Below are 19,239 nucleotides of genomic sequence, written 5' to 3' on the forward strand. Positions count from 1 at the left end.
CAGTGATACTGTTCCTAATTTCCACCTGGGAGAGGATGATATTACTCCCAATATCGTAGGGGTCATAAACACTCCTTTGATATTGTTCCTAATATTCAGGCGGGGAGAGGATGATATTCCTCCCTATATTGCAGAGGGTGTATACCCGTCTTTGATACTGTTCATAATGTCTAGAGGGGGAGATGATATTACTCTCAGAATCGTAAACACGCTGTGTGTCCACCGTGGATTCTAATATCCAGGGAGGGAAATTACTTCCCAAGACGTGGGGGTTGTCCATCCCGCCTGTCACATTGTTTCCTATACCCAGGGAGGAGAGGATGATATCGCTACCAGTATCAAAGAAGTGTACACGCCCCCTGTGATATGGTTCCTAATATCTTCGTTGGGAGAGGATGATATTACTCTCAGTATCACAGGGGTTGTCCATCCCGCCTGAGATATTGTTCCTACTATCCAGAATAAGAGAGAATGATATTACTTCCAATAGTGCACGGTGTGTCCCCCGCCATGTGATATTGTTCTCAAGAGCTAAAGGAAGAGAAAAGAATATTATTCTTTGTACTGCAGGGGGTGTACAACCAACTGCGATATTGTGAGGCACGCCTTGTGAAAACAAGAAAGACTGGAATTTGATGAGACTCCAGTACCACCTGGGCAGCTCTGCCTTCCCCCACAGTCTCTCCAGCTCCCTTTTCTGTCCCGTGGGTGTATGAGAACAGCTCTCTGCAGCAGGGTCCCACCCAGGGCTTCAGAGGACTTGATGGATTCACTCTTTCCTTCTGTTAGCAACACCAGGCATGGCTCTCTGCTGCGGATACGAACAAAACATTTTCTCTGTTTAATTTCTTAAAGGAATTTCTCTGGGATTTCCTGAACCATCAGGAGGGTCCCTGCATAAGAGATCATTTAAGCCACGGGGAGATCAACTTACATGAATTTTCAAAAGAAACAACCAATCAGTTGCTTGCATTTTCTGTTGTACTGTTACTCAGATCTGTTGATGAAGGTCTACTATCAGTTTTTAAGGTAATTTACAGGGAAGAAAATCATTAATTAGGTTAACTCATTCAGCTATGAAAGGATATAGTTTATTTTTCAAATGTAATTAACTATTAATCATCTTTTAGTATATCTGAGTTACAGTATCCTCCATCAGAAAAAAAAGTGACTGGATTATACATAAGTTTATATTCTCTATCACAGATCAATCAATATTAATCTTAACTAAAACAATTTAACTTGTTTCTTAAAAACACATTTGCTTTTGTATGTAACAGCAGCTAAGTATTGAAAATCAAAGAGGAAATTATAAAACAGGATTAACCAAATATTAGGAAATTTTTACAGATGTTTGCTGCATCGATGGGGTAGGATATTTGCATCATCAATAAACTAATTCTTTTATTATTTCAAAGTAAATAATTTAGGTTAGAATATTTGTTATTGACATTTTAATCTTTTTTTCAAATTATACATTTGACAGTTATTTTAAAAATGTTTAAATGTTCAAAGAAAAATTACTAGAAATAGAAAAACTAATGTGAAAAGTAACAGCCCTCAAGAATTCCATCTCCCAGAAATAATTACTGTTAATAATTAGGTAGTGTTGCTACCACATTTTTGCTATGAGTCTACCAAAGTGAGTTTGTAGGAAGGTACTGTATTTTATAGCTAGCATTTTTCATTAACAGTGTGTTTTTGGCATCTTTGTTGTGCCTTATTCTTTTTGTCAGCTGTTTGATATTCCATTTTATCAATATGTTATTATTTACCTAAGCAGTCCTTCATTGATGGATGAGTTGTAATGTTCCTGATGTAGAAAATTCCTAATTATTACGCTGAAATGAACATCTTTGTTCATTTGGGCACTTACGTAAATACTCTTAAAAAGTAAAGTTCTAAGACAAAAGATATCAATAAGGTTTTTTAAATTCTTTTCTTTTATTTATTTATTTATTTTTTATGAGACAGGGTCTCGCTCTGTCACCCAGGCTACAGTGCAGTGGTGCAGTCATGGCTTATGATAGCCTCGACCTCCTGGGCTCAAGCCATCCTCTTGCCTCAGCCTCCCGAGTAGCTGGGACCACAGGCGCGAGCCATCATATCCAGCCAAGATTGTTTTTATTTTCATTCTTTTTTTATGTTTACTAGATGTTTATAATTATTTCATTAATTGCCTATTAATGTATTTTCTCCATTTATTTCAGTTTCATTTTTCCCACTGGTTCATTAGCCTTATTTGTGTACATATTGCTTTGTTATTTGTTCATAGGTTTTGATTTTTTTTCTCTGGCTTCACATTTGGAGTCATTCTGAAAAGAATCTTTGCTTTTCAAAATTAAAAATATAGGTATACATTTTCTCTGGTACTTCTATTTTTTCTTTTTCTTTTTTTTTTTTTTTTTTTTTTTTTTTTTTGAGACAAAGTCTCACTCTGTCACCCAGGCTGGAGTGCAGTAGCACAATCTCAGCTCACTGCAACCTCTGCCTCCTGGGTTCGAGCAGTTCTCTGCCTCAACCTCCCGAGTAGCTGGGATTACAGGTGCCTGCCACCACGCCCGGCTAGTTTTTTTGTATTTTTAATAGAGGCGGGGTATCATCATGTTGGTCAGACTGGTCTTGAACTACTGACCTTATGTTCCACCCGCCTCAGCCTCCCAAAGTGCTGGGATTACAGGCATGAGCCAACGTGCCCTACCTATTTTTTCTTTATTTTTCCATTTATGTCTTTGGATCCAACTGGAATTTATTTCATCTTGAGAGTAAGGTACAGAGTCTAGCTTTACTTTAAAAAAAATTAATAGTTATTATTCTGTGTAAACTTGGACAAACATAAAACCCCGAAAACAAATAAGAATACCTCATGGATTGAGTTAGGGATAATTGAAATTTTTCACAATATTGAAGCTTATTCAGGGACACAGTATCTCCCCATCTTCATTACTCAAGTCCTCCCATCTATGTGGCACCTCCAGCCTCCCAGGTGGCTGCTCAGGTTGGAAGCCTCAGATTCCTCTCCTCTCTTCATACTCCGTCCTTGGAACAGGTTTTAGAAATATGTTCCACAGTCCAGGCACGGTGGCTCATGCCTGTAATCCCAGCACTTTGGGAGGTTAAGGCAGGTGGATCACCTGAGGTCAGAAGTTCGAGACCAGCCTGACCAACATGGTGAAACCCTGTCTCTAATAAAAATACAAAAACTAGCTGGGCATGGTGGTGGGTGCCTGTAGTCCTGAGAATAGCTTGAACACGGAAGGCAGATGTTATAGTGAACCAAGATTGTGCTACTGCTTTCCAGCCTGAATGACAGAGCAAGACTCCATCTCAAAAAAAGAAAAATTTAAAAAAGAAATATGTTCCACATCTGCTTCTTCCTGTCCCTCCTGTGCCACCACCTGGCCATACCGCCTTGGTCCCTCCCTGGAATGTCGCTGGCACTGACTGGTCTGCCCACCGACTTCTGTGAGCCCTTCCCCTTGTCATAACACAGCAGCCAGACTGATCCTTCCCCAACATGTCATCCTCTCCTCAGAAGCCCTCAGATGGGTTCTGTCTTGGAACAGAAGCCAGGTGCTCTGCAGTGGCACACATACACCGCTCTGCAGTGGGATATATACTCTGCTCTGCAGTGGCACACATACACTGCTCTGCAGTGACACACATACACTGCTCTGCAGTGACACATACACTGCTCTGCAGTGGGATATATATGCTGCTCTGCAGTGGCACACATACACTGCTCTGCAGTGGGATATGTACGCTGCTCTGCAGTGGCACACATACGCTGCTCTGCAGTAGCACACATACACTGCTCTGCAGTGGGATATGTACGCTGCTCTGCAGTGACACATACACCGCTCTGCAGTGGAATACATACGCTGCTCTGCAGTGGCACACATATGCTGCATGTGGGTCTGCCCTGTGGGGACATCACCCATGCAGGCACATGTGTGTGCCTCCCGTGTTCTGCCCAGCACACTCCCTAGTGCACTCCAGGCTCTCACACATCTGAGTGAAGGGAAGGCCAGCACATTTCTTCCATAGTTAACATCTAGCTACTTGAGTTGTTTGTTTTGTGCTTTTAAGAATTGTAGGTACGGCCGGGCGCGGTGGCTCACGCCTGTAATCCCAGCACTTTGGGAGGCCGAGGCGGGCGGATCACAAGGTCAGGAGATCGAGACCACGGTGAAACCCCGTCTCTACTAAAAATTACAAAAAATTAGCCGGGCGCGGTTGTGGGCGCCTGTAGTCCCAGCTACTCGGGAGGCTGAGGCAGGAGAATGGCGTGAACCCGGGAGGCGGAGCTTGCAGTGAGCCGAGATCGCGCCACTGCACTCCAGCCTGGGCTGGGCGACAGAGCGAGACTCCGTCTCAAAAAAAAAAAAAAAAAAAAAAAAAAAAAAAAAAGAATTGTAGGTAGCAGGCCGGGTGCAGTGGCTAACACCTATAATCCCAGCACTTTGGGAGGCCGAGGCAGGTGGTTCACCTGAGGTCAGGAGTTCAAGACCAGTGTGGCCAAACGTAGTAAAACCCCGTCTCTAATAAAAATACAAAAAAATTAGCCAGACGTGGTGGTGGGTGCCTGTAATCCCAGCTACTCAGGAGGCTGAAGCTGGAGAATCACTTGAACCTGGGAGGCAGATGTTGCAGTGAGTTGAGATCGCACCAGTGCACTCCAGCCTGGGCAAAAAGAGTAAGACTGTGTCTCAAAAAAAAAAAAAGAAAAGAAAAAAGAAAAGAAAAAAGAATTGTAGGTAGTTACAGATTTTTTAATTTGTCAACTGTCAATTCACTGACTTTGTTTCTCATAGGTTTGTTGACTGACTTGGATTTTTAAGTTATGTGGTTATATCAGCTTCAAATGATGTAATTTTTATGCTTGTAAAAATATGTATGTGCTTAGCAATTAAATGATTATGTGATTTTTTTTAGTTGTATTGTTTTTTAGTGTTTAAATAACTATTTCCTAGTTAAATTTCCAATTGTTTGAAATCCTTTTTTTCTTATTCATCTCCAGTTTTGTGCACAGAGGTTGGGTGTGGCATTTGTGATCTATTATTGTTAATGGCCTCCATTTAAAATCATTTTATTTGCTGTGATTTCCTTGCCATGTGAAACCTACTTTAGTGAAGGGTTTGCTTTTCTAGCTGCAAAAAATTATTTGAAGAAAGATAATGAGAAATGGGGACTCTAATTGGCCTACAGTTCAATAGAAGAAAACTAAGTCTACCCAAACACGATAGTAGCCACTGTTTTCTCTAAACTAGGAAAAAGCAGCAGTAGAATTGTTGATTAGTCTTGAAGAAGGTTCTCGCTGCCATCCGGTTTTTCAGCCTAAAAAACAGGTATGCCAAATGCAGGGTGCTGGGAAGGATGTGTACGTCTCTGAAACCACCTGTCTTTTGCAGAGATGCTGGAAGGGTGCAGTTTGACTGCTGAGTCAGACTTTGAGTTGGGCAGATCCAGCTTTCTAGCCAGCATGGTGCTTGCTGTGGCCCTGGCCTGGTTGCTTAGTCTTCTGAGCCTCAAGTTCCGTGTCTCGCTGTTGAAAGTAATGCAGTGCTGATGGCACTGAGGTTTTTAGTGTTAAATGGATGAGCACTGGGAAGTGTTTTTGCTGAATCTCCTGCCAGGCTTTTATTGCTGTAGGCAGTAACGCAGAGCTGGGAGCAGTTTTTATTTGTCAGTGGTGAGTAATGTCAGTTTTTCTTCTCCTACACGGACTAGCTTTTGTTAACTTACTGAAACAAACAATTTTTTAAGCATTTCTGCCAGGAAGTTCCAATTTGGCAATCAGTGAAGGTGTTTTATTCTACATACGGGAGGATACAAGGGTAGTGCAAGGGGATGAAAAAGACAGTCCCCAAGAATATAAGCATCGTGACAGCCGTGAAGGTGAAAATTCATAAATGAGACTACCTCTAAAAGGAAGCTGTAAAATCAACACACAGCGGGTCAGGAGAGATTTGCAAAGGCACTTTAAAGAAATGGTGCCTTGAGAAGTCGGAGGCCTCCTTGAGAATGCCTTAAGGAAAATACTGTCAGAAGGGGGTTGTCAGCAGTGAAGTTGGGAAAACAGCCTCCTGGAGGTGTGGCTTGGAGGCAGAGCATCGGGCTGCACTGGTCAGATGCCATTCCCCGTTGGCGCCGCAGATCAGCTTTACCAGTGGGGATTGCCATGCTTTCCAAGCGCAAGCCCTTAGGAAGGTAGAGGTGGGCAGGTAGGGAGGAGGGAAAACTTAGGAAGGAAGAGGAGCTTCAAGAAGGCAGCCTTTGTCTTCCAACCAGAGCTGCTGAGGCTCCAGACCATCCTCTCCTGCGCCCCACGGTGGCTATTTGGGTCCTTACCACTTCCTGTCTCCCTCCTGGCATCTCACAGGTATTCAGGCAGCTTTGCATCCTGGGCTTCGGTTATTCCTGCTGTTGAGACCACTCACGCTCCGTGGTGTCAGCAGCCACCGTTTGACTTGTTCATGTGCTAGTGGGTTAGAAATGGGTAGCATCTGCCGAGGGATCTGTCCTGTGGCCTGGCCTGGGTGTGGACGGCTGTGGTCCCCCAGGGCTTCGTGGATGTTGCATCTGAGAAGACTGGAAGTTGGCCGGAGGCCTCATGGGGGTCCTGCAGGGACAGTCTCCAGGTGACAGTGGCTGCACCCCGAGCGCAGCCTGAACTGGAGAGGCACCTGCGCCTCTGACATGGCTTTGCATAACACGCAGCATCTTCACACCTGCTGTGTTCTGCTGGTTCCAGGCCAGTCATCAGAGCTCGTGCAGATTTTGTGGGGTCCTCCCTCTCAATGGCAGGTGTCGAAAGAACCTGTGGATATGGTCATAGCCACCCCAGACGTTCACTTCCTACCAATCCCCTGGTAGTTTCCCCAGCCTTCCCCCATCTGTACTGAAGAACTGACACCTGCCCTCTGGTTTTAAAATGTTTAGAATTTGTAATAATTTTATAGATACCTATTTTCTAGAGAGTGATGTAACATCCATAACAATCTAAAAACAGATTTGCTAGGAAGTTACCGTGAAATCTACAAAGTCAATAAAACATTTCATCCCAGGTGCTGAGCTTTGAGGAGAGTATCAGGGTTTGGGCTCTGCTGCCTTTCCCAAAAGAACCCACTTGGGAAACAGTCAGGTACGTGGCATCCTGGGGCCTGGCTGACATCAAGCTTGTCTGGTACTGTTAGTTTCAGCAGCATTTCTTCTTTAGCGAGGCTGTTGGAAGATAAAAGGGGAAGGAGGAATTTCTGGGCCTTGGTGGCTGTGAGGAGCTGCAAGTGATGCTGAATGCGATCTTCCAGCTGGCCTGGGGCCCTGGTGGAGACTGAACATGGAACGAGGGGCAGGTTTTGTGGGGGTAGACAATGGCGTCCATGAGAACTACTGAGTAGGCAGAAAGAAAGATGGGTCTGAAGCTCAGGAGAGAAGTGGGGATGGAGGCATGCATTCTGGAATCGTAGACAACAGCAGACATACTTGTTCAGCAGGAGGAATACGCAAGTTGTTCATTGTCTCGTCATCAGTCATCGTTGGACTTTGCTTTTCGCATGGGGCATCGTTTCTTTCTCCACTGTCCCGTGATGGTGGCTTTTTACATTTTATATTTGGGGAAACTAAGATTCACAGTCAGGTTGCTGCTCAGTGAACCATTAACCATTATTGTGCATGGGCCCTAATGTGGGCATTTTAATTGTCATGTATCTTTAAATATTTTCTATTTTTCAGATTAGAAGATAATTCTGAAACAAATGCCAGCCACTCTTTAATTACAAAAATGACAGATGAGCTGTATCACCATGTGCCTGAGAATCATTGTGTTTTAAAGGACTTGGATCATCTTCCTACTGAGACGTAAGTTCCAGGACATCCTGACAACTGTTAAAACATTGATTCTGCAGATTAGCATAGCAAACTTAGACATTTTCTATGTTTTAGATTTTATAAAGTAGTCTTAGAATCTCACTGTTACTACTTCAAGAGGAATTATGAGATCAGTTTTGACAATCTCTGTGCAAGCGTGGCACATCTGATGAGGCTGTGAATGTCACATTCTGTTTGCCACAATTCAGTGTATTCAATTAACACTTGCCCCATGTCACGGTTGTCCCTGCAGACCCACCAGTGATACGCAACTAGTCCTGGCTCCCAGAAAGCCGCAGCCTTGCAGGTACAGGAGACTGAAGTACAGGTGAGGATCACAATGCCTGCTCCAAGTCTGGCTCTGTTTGCAGGTGGCCCCAGCTGCTCCGTGAGCTCTGCAGGTGGAGAGGATGCTGCGGTCTCGCCAGCGGCAAAACTACCTGCGTATATGGAGTAGGCGTGCGCTCACTTTCCTGTTTTGGAGGGGCACTGTGGGGCAGGAAGTTGTCACAGATGCAGTTCCAGTCCCCACTGAAGACACACACAGTAGGCCCCTCACTGAACCCATCGACAGGTGTTGATATACTTGGAGTTCACAACTGAGAGTATGAACCCAACGTATCTGAGACAGGTCTCAATCCTTTTAGAAAGTTTCCTTTCCCAGGGTTAAGGACGTGCTGTGACAGCCTCAGGAGATCCTGACAGCATGTGCCCCAGGTACTTGGGGCACAGCTCGCTTTTATACATTTTTATACATTTTAAGGAGACATAAGACATCAGTCAGTAGGTGTAAGGTGTACATTGGTTCCATCTGGAAAGACAGGAAAACACAAAGGTGGGGGCCTTCCAGCATATAGGTGGACAAGAGACAAAGGATTGATTGCATTGTTTTGAGTCTTTCATAGGCCTTTCGGTGAATACACAATTGACTTGTGAGTGGGGGTAGAGGAATAGTGACTTACACTTTAGTGTGGCTCAGTGAAGCTGCATTTTACACAGGGTAGAGGAAGCAATCATATAGGTATTTGTCTCAGGTGAGCTGAGGGATGACGCCCTGTCCCACCCCTGGGAAGATCAGCTGGCAACTGCATTGCCAGGGTGAAATTCAGCAGAAATCTTTCCGGGTAGAGATCTTGAGGCCCACGAGGCATTTCCTTGTGGACAAACTGTGAGGGAGGTCTGTATGTAGCTTTTTTCTCTTGTAGCCACATTATTTAGGAATAAAATGGGAGGCAGGTTTGCCTGAGGCAGTTCCCAGCTTGACTTTTCCCTTTGGCTTAGTGAGTTTGGGGTACTGAGATTTATTTTCCTTGCAGGGTGGAAACAAAAGTTAAATTCCCACAGCATGTTTCTGGTCATAAAAATATTGCCAAACTTCTAAAGAAAGACCCAAAACACTTACAGTGTTAAACATTGAGGCACATATGAGCTCTATGGACATTTAAGAAAGATGAATAAAAACAAGTGAGAACTACTCACTGTTTGGCGAGGCAGTGAGTGACGGCAGTCCGGCAGTCCTGTGGTGGTTAAATTAGGCAGTAAATGTTTGCAGAGCGAGACCTCCCCAGGCCCGCCCCCTTCCCCCCACCCACAGCTCCAGCACCAACAGGAACAAATGTGTGGGTCACTGAGCACTTTTGTACCGACATGCACTGTCGAGCACTTGCGTGATGATGGTAGACTTTACAAGTTCTTATAATTTCTATTCATTCATTCATTCATTCATTTTCCAACCTGTTCATTCCAGTTCAGAGTTGTAGGTGGCTGGAGCCTATCCCAGCAGCTCCGGGTACAAGGCAGGACCCACCCTGGACAGGACGTGGTTCCTTCGCAGGGCCAGTCACACACCCACACTCACTCTGGGACCATGGAGATACGCCAGTTCACCTAATGTGCACGGCTGTGGGATGTGGGAGGAAACTGGGGGATGGGAGAAAACCCATGCAGAACGTGCTTCTCCACACAGACCATGGCCCTCACGGTGTATCGATTTCTTTTCTCACTGATGTTGTGATGAAACGGTGTTGAATGAAATGATGTTATCTGAGGACTGTGAGGACTCCCCATGCTGATTTTCATAGAAAGTTATAGTACATACTATTTTAAATAGTGTTTGTAATTTGGCCTATGGAAATGTGGGTTCTATCTACCTAAATGAATATTTGGATTTAAAGTATAACAGCGGATTAACTGGATTTGGATTTAAAATATAACAACAGATTAATTTAATAGCAGATTAACAGCATTATGGTTCCTTCACTTACAGTGTATATTTTAGAATGTGCTACATCCTTAAGAAATGACCATTTTGGATACATTTCTAGAACTTTTGGGTTGAGTGGTATCTGTGTTTTTAAGGCTTTAAATAGATATCACTGGATTCCCCTCCAGAAGGGTGCTACTCAATTTACACTCTTACCAGCAGTTTATAAGACAAGGTCATTCTGTTATTACCACTCTCCAAAACCAGAATATTTTTAAATGTCTCAACTAGTTTCACAGGAAAAATAAGATCTTACTTTAGTTGGGATTTCTTTAATCTGGTGGCATTGAGCCTGCTTTTGTATTGAGGCCATTTGTTTTCCTCTAGTGAGAGTCCCTCCCTAGATGTCAGAGGGCAGGGCGCAGGGGGGCTGCTGGGCGCAGACTGGGCCTGCCTGGTACTCCGTGAGTGTGCAGAGCCCCTGGCAGCCCTGACGTAGACCGTCAGATGTCTGAGAGTCTCAGATGATGACTGATGAGCAAGGAATGCGGACGTGCAGGATGTGCCAGGAGCAAGGGCTACACTGGGCACTCCCGCCAGCCACAGGCCTGGGGGCTGGAAGCAGGCATTGGGCTCTGAGGATTAGGAAAATTATTTTTTGAGAAGTTGGGACTTAAGGATGTTGATGAGGGGGGGGCGGAGCAAGATGGCCGAATAGGAACAGCTCCAGTCTCCAACTCCCAGCGCGAGCGACACAGAAGACCGGTGATTTCTGCATTTTCAACTGAGGTACTGGGTTCATCTCACTGGGGAGTGCCGGACGATCGGTGCTGGTCAGCTGCTGCAGCCCGACCAGCGAGAGCTGAAGCAGGGCGAGGCATTGCCTCACCTGGGAAGCGCAAGGGGGAAGGGAATCCCTTTTCCTAGCCAGGGGAACTGAGACACACAACACCTGGAAAATCGGGTAACTCCCACCCCAATACTGCGCTTTAAGCAAACAGGCACACCAGGAGATCATATCTCACGCCTGGCCGGGAGGGTCCCACACCCACGGAGCCTCCCTCATTGCTAGCACAGCAGACTGTGATCTACCGGCAAGGCAGCAGCGAGGCTGGGGGAGGGGCGCCCGCCATTGCCGAGGCTTAAGTAGGTAAACATAGCCGCTGGGAAGCTCGAACTGGGTGGAGCTCACAGCAGCTCAAGGAAACCTGCCTGTCTCTGTAGACTCCACCTCTGGGGACAGGGCACAACTATACAACAACAAAAGCAGCAGAAAACTCTGCAGACGCAAACGACTCTGTCTGACAGCTTTGAAGAGAGCAGTGGATCTCAACACGGAGGTTGAGATCTGAGAAGGGACAGACTCCCTGCTCAAGTGGGTCCCTGACCCCTGAGCAGCCTAACTGGGAGACATCCCCCACTAGGGGCAGTCTGATACCCCACACCTCACAGGGTGGAGTACACCCCTGAGAGGAAGCTTCCAAAGCAAGAATCAGACAGGTACACTCGCTGTTCAGAAATATTCTATCTTCTGCAGCCTCTGCTGCTGATACCCAGGCAAACAGGGTCTGGAGTGGACCTCAAGCAATCTCCAACAGACCTACAGCTGAGGGTCCTGACTGTTAGAAGGAAAACTATCAAACAGGAAGGACACCTACACCAAAACCCCATCAGTACATCACCATCATCAAAGACCAGAGGCAGATAAAACCACAAAGATGGGGAAAAAGCAGGGCAGAAAAGCTGGAAATTCAAAAAATAAGAGCGCATCTCCCCCGGCAAAGGAGCGCAGCTCATCGCCAGCAACGGATCAAAGCTGGACGGAGAATGACTTTGACGAGATGAGAGAAGAAGGCTTCAGTCCATCAAATTTCTCAGAGCTAAAGGAGGAATTACGTACCCAGCGCAAAGAAACTAAAAATCTTGAAAAAAAAGTGGAAGAATTGATGGCTAGAGTAATTAATGCAGAGAAGGTCCTAAACGAAATGAAAGAGATGAAAACCATGACACGAGAAATACGTGACAAATGCACAAGCTTCAGTAACCGACTCGATCAACTGGAAGAAAGAGTATCAGCGATTGAGGATCAAATGAATGAAATGAAGCGAGAAGAGAAACCAAAAGAAAAAAGAAGAAAAAGAAATGAACAAAGCCTGCAAGAAGTATGGGATTATGTAAAAAGACCAAATCTACGTCTGATTGGGGTGCCTGAAAGTGAGGGGGAAAATGGAACCAAGTTGGAAAACACTCTTCAGGATATCATCCAGGAGAACTTCCCCAACCTAGTAGGGCAGGCCAACATTCAAATCCAGGAAATACAGAGAACGCCACAAAGATACTCCTCGAGAAGAGCAACTCCAAGACACATAATTGCCAGATTCACCAGAGTTGAAATGAAGGAAAAAATCTTAAGGGCAGCCAGAGAGAAAGGTCGGGTTACCCACAAAGGGAAGCCCATCAGACTAACAGCAGATCTCTCGGCAGAAACTCTCCAAGCCAGAAGAGAGTGGGGGCCAATATTCAACATTCTTAAAGAAAAGAATTTTAAACCCAGAATTTCATATCCAGCCAAACTAAGTTTCATAAGTGAAGGAGAAATAAAATCCTTTACAGATAAGCAAATGCTTAGAGATTTTGTCACCACTAGGCCTGCCTTACAAGAGATCCTGAAGGAAGCACTAAACATGGAAAGGAACAACCGGTACCAGCCATTGCAAAAACATGCCAAAATGTAAAGACCATCGAGGCTAGGAAGAAACTGCATCAACTAACGAGCAAAATAACCAGTTAATATCATAATGGCAGGATCAAGTTCACACATAACAATCTTAACCTTAAATGTAAATGGACTAAATGCGCCAATTAAAAGACACAGACTGGCAAACTGGATAAAGAGTCAAGACCCATCAGTCTGCTGTATTCAGGAGACCCATCTCACACGCAGAGACATACATAGGCTCAAAATAAAGGGATGGAGGAAGATTTACCAAGCAAATGGAGAACAAAAAAAAGCGGGGGTTGCAATACTAGTCTCTGATAAAACAGACTTTAAACCATCAAAGATCAAAAGAGACAAAGAAGGCCATTACATAATGGTAAAGGGATCAATTCAACAGGAAGAGCTAACTATCCTAAATATATATGCACCCAATACAGGAGCACCCAGATTCATAAAGCAAGTCCTTAGAGACTTACAAAGAGACTTAGACTCCCATACAATAATAATGGGAGACTTCAACACTCCACTGTCAACATTAGACAGATCAACGAGACAGAAAGTTAACAAGGATATCCAGGAATTGAACTCATCTCTGCAGCAAGCAGACCTAATAGACATCTACAGAACTCTCCACCCCAAATCAACAGAATATACATTCTTCTCAGCACCACATCGTACTTACTCCAAAATTGACCACGTAATTGGAAGTAAAGCACTCCTCAGCAAATGTACAAGAACAGAAATTATAACAAACTGTCTCTCAGACCACAGTGTAATCAAACTAGAACTCAGGACTAAGAAACTCAATCAAAACTGCTCAACTACATGGAAACTGAACAACCTGCTCCTGAATGACTACTGGGTACATAACGAAATGAAGGCAGAAATAAAGATGTTCTTTGAAACCAATGAGAACAAAGATACAACATACCAGAATCTCTGGGACACATTTAAAGCAGTGTGTAGAGGGAAATTTATAGCACTAAATGCCCACAAGAGAAAGCAGGAAAGATCTAAAATTGACACTCTAACATCACAATTAAAAGAGTTAGAGAAGCAAGAGCAAACACATTTGAAAGCTAGCAGAAGGCAAGAAATAACTAAGATCAGAGCAGAACTGAAGGAGATAGAGACACAAAAAACTCTCCAAAAAATCAATGAATCTAGGAGTTGGTTTTTTGAAAAGATCAACAAAATTGACAGACCACTAGCCAGACTAATAAAGAAGAAAAGAGAGAAGAATCAAATCTACGCAATTAAAAATGATAAAGGGGATATCACCACCGACCCCACAGAAATACAAACTACCATCAGAGAATACTATAAACACCTCTACGCAAATAAACTGGAAAATCTAGAAGAAATGGATAATTTCCTGGACACTTACACTCTTCCAAGACTAAACCAGGAAGAAGTTGAATCCCTGAATAGACCAATAGTAGGCTCTGAAATTGAGGCAATAATTAATAGCCTACCAACCAAAAAAAGTCCAGGACCAGATGGATTCACAGCTGAATTCTACCAGAGGTACAAGGAGGAGTTGGTACCATTCCTTCTGAAACTATTCCAATCAATAGAAAAAGAGGGAATCCTCCCTAACTCATTTTATGAGGCCAACATCATTCTGATACCAAAGCCTGGCAGAGACACAACAAAAAAAGAGAATTTTAGACCAATATCCCTGATGAACATCGATGCAAAAATCCTCAATAAAATACTGGCAAACCGGGTTCAGCAACACATCAAAAAGCTTATCCACCATGATCAAGTGGGCTTCATCCCTGGGATGCAAGGCTGGTTCAACATTCGCAAATCAATAAACATAATCCAGCATATAAACAGAACCAAAGACAAGAACCACATGATTATCTCAATTGATGCAGAAAAGGCTTTTGACAAAATTCAACAGCCCTTCATGCTAAAAACGCTCAATAAATTCGGTATTGATGGAACGTACCTCAAAATAATAAGAGCTATCTATGACAAACCCACAGCCAATATCATACTGAATGGGCAAAAACTGGAAAAATTCCCTTTGAAAACTGGCACAAGACAGGGATGCCCTCTCTCACCACTCCTATTCAACATAGTGTTGGAAGTTCTGGCTAGGGCAATTAGGCAAGAGAAAGAAATCAAGGGTATTCAGTTAGGAAAAGAAGAAGTCAAATTGTCCCTGTTTGCAGATGACATGATTGTATATTTAGAAAACCCCATTGTCTCAGCCCAAAATCTCCTTAAGCTGATAAGCAATTTCAGCAAAGTCTCAGGATACAAAATTAATGTGCAAAAATCACAAGCATTCTTATACACCAGTAACAGACAAACAGAGAGCCAAATCAGGAATGAACTTCCATTCACAATTGCTTCAAAGAGAATAAAATACCTAGGAATCCAACTTACAAGGGATGTAAAGGACCTCTTCAAGGAGAACTACAAACCACTGCTCAGTGAAATCAAAGAGGACACAAACAAATGGAAGAACATACCATGCTCATGGATAGGAAGAATCAATATCGTGAAAATGGCCATACTGCCCAAGGTTATTTATAGATTCAATGCCATCCCCATCAAGCTACCAACGAGTTTCTTCACAGAATTGGAAAAAACTGCGTTAAAGTTCATATGGAACCAAAAAAGAGCCCGCATCTCCAAGACAATCCTAAGTCAAAAGAACAAAGCTGGAGGCATCACGCTACCTGACTTCAAACTATACTACAAAGCTACAGTAACCAAAACAGCATGGTACTGGTACCAAAACAGAGATATAGACCAATGGAACAGAACAGAGTCCTCAGAAATAATACCACACATCTACAGCCATCTGATCTTTGACAAACCTGAGAGAAACAAGAAATGGGGAAAGGATTCCCTATTTAATAAATGGTGCTGGGAAAATTGGCTAGCCGTAAGTAGAAAGCTGAAACTGGATCCTTTCCTTACTCCTTATATGAAAATTAATTCAAGATGGATTAGAGACTTAAATGTTAGACCTAATACCATAAAAATCCTAGAGGAAAACCTAGGTAGTACCATTCAGGACATAGGCATGGGCAAAGACTTCATGTCTAAAACACCAAAAGCAACGGCAGCAAAAGCCAAAATTGACAAATGGGATCTCATTAAACTAAAGAGCTTCTGCACAGCAAAAGAAACTACCATCAGAGTGAACAGGCAACCTACAGAATGGGAGAAAATTTTTGCAATCTACTCATCTGACAAAGGGCTAATATCCAGAACCTACAAAGAACTCAAACAAATTTACAAGAAAAAAACAAACAACCCCATCAAAAAGTGGGCAAAGGATATGAACAGACATTTCTCAAAAGAAGACATTCATACAGCCAACAGACACATGAAAAAATGCTCATCATCACTGGCCATTAGAGAAATGCAAATCAAAACCACAATGAGATACCATCTCACACCAGTTAGAATGGCGATCATTAAAAAGTCAGGAAACAACAGGTGCTGGAGAGGATGTGGAGAAATAGGAACACTTTTACACTGTTGGTGGGATTGTAAACTAGTTCAACCATTATGGAAAACAGTATGGCGATTCCTCAAGGATCTAGAACTAGATGTACCATATGACCCAGCCATCCCATTACTGGGTATATACCCAAAGGATTATAAATTATGCTGCTATAAAGACACATGCACACGTATGTTTATTGCGGCACTATTCACAATAGCAAAGACTTGGAATCAACCCAAATGTCCATCAGTAACAGATTGGATTAAGAAAATGTGGCACATATACACCATGGAATACTATGCAGCCATCAAAAAGGATGAGTTTGTGTCCTTTGTAGGGACATGGATGCAGCTGGAAACCATCATTCTTAGCAAACTATCACAAGAACAGAAAACCAAACACCGCATGTTCTCACTCATAGGTGGGAACTGAACAATGAGATCACTTGGACTCAGGAAGGGGAACATCACACACCGGGGCCTATCATGGGGAGGGGGGAGGGGGGAGGGGGGAGGGATTGCATTGGGAGTTATACCTGATGTAAATGACGAGTTGATGGGTGCAGCACACCAACAAGGCACAAGTATACATATGTAACAAACCTGCACGTTATGCACATGTACCCTACAACTTAAAGTATAATAATAATAATAATAATAAAAAATAAAAAAAATAAAAAAAAAAGGATGTTGATGAGGTGAAACATCTTTTTCCTGATGAAGGTGGAAAATACCAACATTCCTCACGTTTGAATTTACTTTCATCTGTTTTTAGTATCAGACTACTGACCCCTGTGCTCAGCCTGATCCAGTTCCTCATTACGCTGGAGTTGGTCAATGGGAAGAATGCTGTTCATGGGAAGAATGCGCATGAGTATCAGCAGTACCTAAAGTGAGTATGTTCCACTTCTCTGTAGTCGCATTGCATCGTGGGCCAGATTGGGGGTGAGCCTGTAGGAGTGAGACTGGGGCAGCATGAGGGTCACCATCTCCTTGGTGGCCCCACCACCGTCTCAGGCAAGGGTCTGACATCTGGCCTGCAAGAAGAACTCCCACATCCAAATGTCTCAAAACCACATTTTGTTTGTTTATTTTTCGAAGACAGAGTTCCATCTGGAAAGGCAGGAAAACACAAAGGTGGGGGCCTTCCAGCATATACGTGGACAAGAGACAAAAGATTGCATTGTTTTGAGTCTTTCATAAGCGTTTCGGTGAATACACAACTGACTTGTGAGTGGGGGTAGAGGAATAGTGACTTACACCTTAGTGTGGCTCAGTGAAGCTGCATTTTACACAGGGCAGAGGAAGCAATCATACAGGTATATGTCTCAGGTGAGCTGAGGGACGAAGCCCTGTCCCACCCCTAACACTAACCATAACCCTAACCCTAACCCAAACCCTAACACAAACCCTAACCCTAAACCTAACCCAACCCCTAACCCTAACCCCAACCCCTAACACTACCCCTACCCCTAAACCCTAACACCTAACGCCTAACCATAGCCCTAGCCCTAAAACTCTAACAATAACCCTAAGCCTAACCCTTAACCCTGACCCTAACCCCTAACCCTAGCCCTAAACCCTAACCCCAACCCCCTAGCCCTAACCCTAACCCGAACCCCTAACCGTAACCCTAACCCCCTAGCCCTAGCCCTAACCCGAACCCGAACCCCTAACCCGAACCCTAACCCTAAAACCCTAACCCTAAAACTCTAGTCCTAGCCCTAAACCATAACCCCTATCTCCCACCCCTAACTCTAACCCAAACCCTAACCCTATTGCTACGTTCGCATTGACTATGTCAGTGTTATTATGATCGCTGTCTTAGCACTCCAGGGCAGCGTGGGGAATGCAGATCTTGCATTAACTTTTCTACTGAGGCAGTGCATTAGCATTAGAGGTACTTGTTCCGTGAGCACTGGGGGTGTCGTCTTTGGGGTGTCATGTCTGCGTATGCTGCATTTGTGTTCCGGGCCACGGTGTGGACCTCGCACTGAGGCCGCCTAGCCCTGGGTGGGGAGAACCTCGGTGCGCAAGATTCAGAGCGGCTTTTGGTTTCCCGTTTTCCACACTGAACCATTCTAACTAGTCTCTGACCTTCATTACTCAAGGCTACAAACAGAAAGGAGTTTATTCGCCGTGGATACGGCCCCGCGTTGCCCCAAAGCGAGGCTGAGGAGAACGCTGCTCCGCCTTCGCGGTGTACCCCGTGTCTGTGCTGAGCAGAACGCAGCCCCGCCCTCGCGGTGCACCCCACGTGCTGACCTGGGCTGAGGAGAACGCTGCTCCCCCTTCGCGGTACCCCCGAGGTCTGCGCAAAGGAGAACACAGTTCCGCCCTCGTGATGCTTTCTGGATCTGTGATGAGGACAATACAACTCCGCCCTCGCAGAGGCACAGCGCCGGCGCGGCGCGGCGCAGGCTCAGAGTCTCAGGCCGGGGCGGCGCAGGCCCAGAGTCGGGCGCGGGCGTGGCGCAGGCGGCGCAGGCGCACAGTAGCAGGCTGCGGCGGAGCAGGCACAGAGTCGCAGGCCGGCGTGGCGCAGACCCAGAGTTGCAGGCCGGCGCGGCGCAGGCCAGCGCAGGCGCAGAGTCGTAGACCTGCGCGGCGCAGGCCCAGAGACACAGGCCAGCGCGGCGCGGGCGCAAAGTCGCAGGCCAGGGCGGGCGCAGAGTCGCGCCCCGGCCCAGAGTCGCAGGCCGGAGCGACGCAGGAGCAGAGTCGCAGGCCGGTGCGGCGCAGGCCTAGAGTCGCGCGCCAGCGCGGCGCAGGCCGGCACAGACCGGCGCAGTCGCAGAGTCGCGGGCCGGCGCGGCGCATGACGGCGCAGGCGCAGAGTCGCGGGCCGGCGCGGCGCAGGCCGGGGCACGTGCAGAGTCGCAGGAGAATAGTCGCGGGCCGGCGCGGCGCAGGCCGGCGCAGGCGCAGTGTCGCGGGTCGGCGCGGCGCAGGCCGGCGCAGGCGCAGTGTCGCA

General features: G+C 45.3%; 1 protein-coding gene across 1 annotated transcript in view; it reads right to left on the minus strand.

Moving 5' to 3' along the window:
• The window catches only part of LOC105471856 (disco-interacting protein 2 homolog C-like), a 220,576-nt gene extending 201,886 nt beyond the window's left edge, over positions 1–18,690 (minus strand). Inside the window, exon 1 of the mRNA XM_071083729.1 lies at positions 18,531–18,690. The gene's annotated coding sequence lies outside the window, so the exon portion shown is untranslated. The remainder of the gene's footprint in view (positions 1–18,530) is intronic.
• Between the last annotated feature and the right edge of the window lie 549 nt (positions 18,691–19,239).

The sequence above is a fragment of the Macaca nemestrina genome, chromosome 18 (genome assembly GCF_043159975.1).
Source record: "Macaca nemestrina isolate mMacNem1 chromosome 18, mMacNem.hap1, whole genome shotgun sequence".
NCBI lineage: Eukaryota > Metazoa > Chordata > Mammalia > Primates > Cercopithecidae > Macaca > Macaca nemestrina.